Raw genomic sequence first — 5,781 nt, 5'->3', positions numbered from 1 at the left:
CACTAAGCCAATCTTGGATCCAATTTGCCAAATTGCCTTGGATCCCATGGGCTGTTACCTTCTTGACCAATCTCCCATGCGGGACCTTATCAAAAGCCCTACTTACGTCCATGTAGGCTACATCAACTGCTTTACCCTCATCTACACATCTAGTTCCCACCTCGAAAAATTCAATCAAGTTAGTTAGACATGATCTATCCCTCATTAATCCCTACCTCTCCAAGTGGAGATTAATCTTGTTCCTCAGAAATTTTTCCAATAGTTTCCCAACCACTGATGTTAGACTCACCAGCCTGTAATTACCTGGTTTATCCCTGCTACCCTTCTTGAATAATAGTACGACATTCGATGTCCTCCAGTCCTCTGGTACCTCTCCTGTGGCCAGAGAGGATTTGAAAATTTGTGTCAGAGCCCCTGCTAACACCTCCCTTGCCTCACATAACAGCCTGGGATACATCTCACCTGGGCCTGGGGATTTATCCACTTTGAAGCCTGCTAAAACAGCTAATAATTCCTCCCTTTCAACGCTAATTTGTTCAAGTATATCACAATCCCCCTCCCTGATCTGTATACCTACATTGTCCTTCTCCACAGTGAACACAGATGAAAAGTAATCATTTAAAACCTCACCTATGTCCTCCAGCTCCACACACAGATTGCCACTTTGGTCCATCATGAGACCTACTCTTTCCCTGGTTATCCTCTTGCCCTTACTATACTTTTAAAGCGCCTTGGGATTTTCCTTTATCTTGCCCGCCAGTATTTTTTCATGTCCCCTCTTCGCTCTCCTAATTATGTTTTTAAGTACTCCCCTACACTTTCTATATTCCTCTAGTGCCTCCACTGTTTTCAGCACTCTGAATCTGCCATAAGCCTCCTTTGTTTTCCTGATCCGATTCTCTATTTCCCTTGACATCAGGGTTCCCTGGACATGTTGCTCCTACCCTTCACCTTAACGGGTACATGCTCTGAACTCTCACTATTTCCTCTTTGAATGAGTCCCACTGGTCTGATGTAGACTTTCCTACAAGTAACTGCTCCCAGTCCACTTTGGCCAGATCCTGTTTTGTCATATTGAAATCGGCCTTCCCCCAATTCAGTACCTTTATTTCTGGTCCATCTTTGTCCTTTTCCATAACTACCTTAAATCTTACAGAGTTATGGTCACTATCCCCGAAATGCTCTCCCACTGACACTTCTACCACTTGTCCGGCTTCATTCCCTAGGATTAGGTCCAGTACTGCCCCTTCTCTTGTAGGACTTTCTACGTACTGGCTCAAAAAGCTCTCCTGTATGCATTTTAAGAATTCTGTCCCCTTTCAGCCTTTTGCACTAAGACTATCCCAGTTGATATTGGGGAAGTTGAAATCCCCTACTATTATTACCCTATTATTTTTACACCTCTCTGAGATTTGTCTACATATCTGCTCTTCTATCTCTCCCTGACTGTTTGGATGCCTGTAGGACACTCCCAGCCAAGTGTTGCCCCCTTTTTCTTTTTAAGTTATACCCATATAGCCTCATTTGAGGAACCTTCTAAGATATCATCCCTCCTTACTGCAGTAATTGACTCCTTGATCAACAGTGCAATGCCACCTCCTCTTTTACCCCCTCCCCTGTCTCGCCTGAAGCCTCTATACCCTGGAATATTGAGCTGCCAGTCCTACCCCTCCCTCAACCATGTCTCTGTGATAGCAATAATATCATAATGCCATGTGCTAATCAATGCCCTCAATTCATCTGCCTTACTAGTAAGACTCCTTGCATTAAAATAGATGCAATCCAGCCTTGCATTTTTCACTTGTGCCTTAACAGGTTTATATTTGGTCTGCCTTCCAGACTGACTTAGTTTCTCTTCTATATTTGACTGTGCATCTCCCCTTACTGTACCTCCAGTCTGTATCCCATCCCCCTGCCAAATTAGTTTAAACCCGGCACCCCCCCCCCCCATGCCCCCCATAGCACTAGCAAACCTCCCAGCAAGGATGTTGGTCCCAGATCAGTTGAATGTTTAATGAATGGAAGTCCTTCCTGTTGATGAAGGCTGGCTGCTCCATGGGAGCCTTGATGGACTGATGCATGCAGTTGATGACACCTTGCACCTGGGGGAATCCAGAGATGGTTCCGAATCCGATGGCCCTCTCGGCCTGACTGTCAGGGTCAGTCCGTCAGCGAACATGGTTGCCGGCCCTCTTGAACAGGGCATTAGTCACCTCCTTGATACAGCAGTGTGCTGCTGCCTGGGAGACCCCACATATGTTCTCAGTATATCCGTAGAAAGATCCGCTGGTGTAAAAGCTGAGTGTCATGGTGATTTTCAGGCTCATGGGCATAGGATATCCACCAAAGCTCCTGGGTCACAGCTCATCCTGCAGCATGGTGCATAAGTCGGTGATGGCCTCTCTGGAGAGCTACAGTCTTCGCTGACACTGTGCTTGGGCGCTGGAGGTAACTGACGTGAGCCTGGTGCACGCTGTTGGAGATAAGCCCTTCTTGGCGTGACTGGCTGCAGTGGCTCCACTAGTCAATTTTAACCAGCTTGCCCAGCCACCACCTGGTCCTGCCTCCCTCTGAGCCTTTAATGCAAAGAGCGGGGATCCGCAAAGACTGGGTGTCTAAGCCCCATTCAAGCTGGTCGCTCCCCCTCCTGTGTGCTGTCCCGGGAGACATGAGACTGCTTTTGGAGCCTAAGGCTTGCCACTCCACTCTGATTACAGGCTAATGACCCTTTGCATCCAACCTGCCATGAGGGCTGCACCCCTTCTGCACCCACCTTTGCCTCGAGGACTGCATCGCAGTCAGGCAATGGCCGATGCACCACTCTGTTCCCCTTCCTGGAATCATGTAACATTCCCAATGACTGCCTTCCTGTGGCAGTACTGAGGCCTTGCTTCGATGCCACCATCTTTAAACTGCCGAGGATCTGGGCCGGGGATCTGTTTACTAAGTAGGAATGCTCCTATTAAATCCATGTCAGGCCAATTCAGATATCTGTTAAACACCTTTGCAGCAATTATAATTTCAGTCCCACCACATTGTAGTGGCAACACCGCCTTGGAGCCTTCCTGCTGCTGACAAAATCTGGAACCAACATCACGATGTCAGGTTTCTGGGCGATTTTTTGGCCCCCACGCCTCCACTCCCACTCCTGCTGGCCAGATAAAATCCAGCCCCTGATGTGGAGGTAGAAGTCTAATATTAACTCCTTCAGTTACAACCCTCAATAGTTATATTCTCCTTCAAAGTGCTAATACTTTTATGTCAAAGTAGAAAACATTTGCCTCCCAGAAGTACAAATGTATGCTAAAACATTTGTTTAATTGAGATACTTGAATATCAGACAACAGCGATAACTTGTATTCACATAATAAAAGCAAAATATTGCGAGACCAAGGCGGATCTGTGAGGAGACAGGCACCGGCAAACAGGAGTTCCAGCGGCTCACACACTCTCACAGGGACAGCGAGAGATTTCCACGACTGACGTCACAGTTCAGAAAGTGACGTGTTGCAAGGGGAGGCAGCTGATTGGTAAGTGGAAACAGGTGAGTATTTCTACCCTTTTTTACTACTTTCAATCACCAAAGTGAAAGTAAAGGGAGGGAATTTAGATTATAGTAGGTAGTGTTTGGAGTAGAATAAGGTCCCAAGCGTAATTAGTGCTCTAAATTAAAGGGAGTAACTAAGGAGCTTAATCTAAGGCTAAGTCATGGCAGGAGAGCTCAGCCCCGTGGCATGCTCCTCCTGTGCTATTTAGGAAGTCAGGGACACTTCCAGTGTCCCTGGCGAACAAGTGTGCAGGAATTGTGTCCAGCTGCAGCTACTAGCTGACTGCATAGCGTAGTGGAGCATCCGCGATGCTGAGTACGTCGTGGATAGCAAGTTTAGTGAGGTGGTCACACCGCAGGTAATGGCTGCAGAGGCAGAAAAAGGATGGGTGATCACCAGGAGGACTAGTAGGCGCAGGCAGGTAGTGCAGGGGTCCCCTGTGGCCATCCCTCTCTCAAACAGATATACCGCTTTGGATACTGCTGGTGGGGGGCAAGGCCTCCCAGGGGAAAGCAGCAACAGCCAAGTTCATGGCACCACGGATGTCTCTGCTGCACAGGAGGTGATGAGTGGGAGAGTCATACTGATAGGGGATTCAATCATAAGGGGAACAGACAGGCATTTCTGTGGCCGCAAATGAGACTCCAGGATGGTATGTTGCCTCCCTGGTGCTAGGGTCAAGGATGTCTCGGAGCGGCTGCAGGACATTCTGAAGAGAGAAGGTGAACAGTCAGAGGTCGTGGTACACGTTGGTACCAAAGACATAGGTAGAAAGAGGGATGAGGTCCTGCAACAAGAATTTAGGGAGCCAGGTAGCAGATTAAAAAGCAGGACCTCAAAGGTTGTAATCTCTGGATTACTCCCAGTGCCACATGCTAGCGAGTATAGGAATAGGAGGATAGAGCAGATGAATGTGTGGCTGAGGAGGTGGTGCAGGAGGGAAGGCTTTAGTTTCCTGGATCACTGGGTCTGTTTCTGGCAAAGGTGGGACCTGTACGAGTTGGACGGGTTGCACCTGAACTGGAACGGGACCAACAGGGAGGTTTGCTAGTGCTGTTGGGGGGGGAGGGTTAAACTAATTTGACAGGGGGATAGGATACAGACTGGAGTTACAGTAAGGGGTGATGCACAGTCAAATATAGAAGAGAAACTGAGTCAGCCTGGAAGGCAGAGCAAATATATAAGGCACAAGTGAAAAATGCAAGGCTGAATTGCATCTATTTTAATGCAAGTAGTCTTACTAGTAAGGCAGATGAATTGAGGGCATTGAGGGAGTACTTAAAAAAGTAATTAAGAGAACGAAGAGGGGACATAAAAAAACACTAGCGGGCAAGATAAAGGAAAATCCCAAGGCGTTTTAAAAGTATATTAAGGGCAAGAGGATAACCAGGGAAAGAGTAGGTCCCATTAGGACCATAGTGGCAATCTGTGTGTGGAGCCAGAGGACATAGGTGAGGTTTTAAATGATTACTTTTCATCTGTGTTCACTATGGAGAAGGACAATGTAGGTGTAGAGATCAGGGAGGGGGATTGTGATATACTTGAACATATTAGCATTGAAAGGGAGGACGTATTAGCTGTTTTAGCGAGCTTTAAAAATGGATATATCCCCAGGCCCAGATGAGATGTATCCCAGGCTATGTGAGGCAAAGGAGGAGATTGCAGGGGCTCTGACACAAATTTTCAAATCCTCTCTGGCCACAGGAGAGGTACCAGAGGACTGGAGGACATCGAATGTGGTACCATTATTTAAGAAGGGTAGCAGGGATAAGCCAGGTAATTACAGGCCGAAGAGTCTAACATCAGTGGTTGGGAAACTATTGAAAAAATTTCTGAGAAACAGGATTAATCTCCACTTGGAGAGGCAGGGATTAATCAGGAATAGTCAGCATAGCTTTGTCAGGGGGAGATTGTGTCTGACTAACCTGATTGAATTTTTTGAGGCGGTGACGAAATGTGTAGATGAGGGTAAAGCAGTTGATGTAGTTTATATGGACTTCAGTAAGGCTTTTGATAAGGTTCTGCATGGGAGATTGATTAAGCAGATAAGAGCTGTTTTGCTGTTTGTAGTGTACATTAATGATTTAGCTGTAAATTTAGGAGGTATGATCAGTAAGTTTGCAGATGACACAAAAATTGGTAGTGTTGTAAATATTGAGGAGCAAAGCCTTAGATTGCAGGATGATATAGATGGGCTGGTAAGATAGGCAGAGCAGTGGCAAATGGAATTTAA

This window comes from Heterodontus francisci, chromosome 3, assembly GCF_036365525.1.
Source record: "Heterodontus francisci isolate sHetFra1 chromosome 3, sHetFra1.hap1, whole genome shotgun sequence".
Lineage (NCBI taxonomy): Eukaryota > Metazoa > Chordata > Chondrichthyes > Heterodontiformes > Heterodontidae > Heterodontus > Heterodontus francisci.
This window is presented reverse-complemented; position numbering follows the sequence as displayed.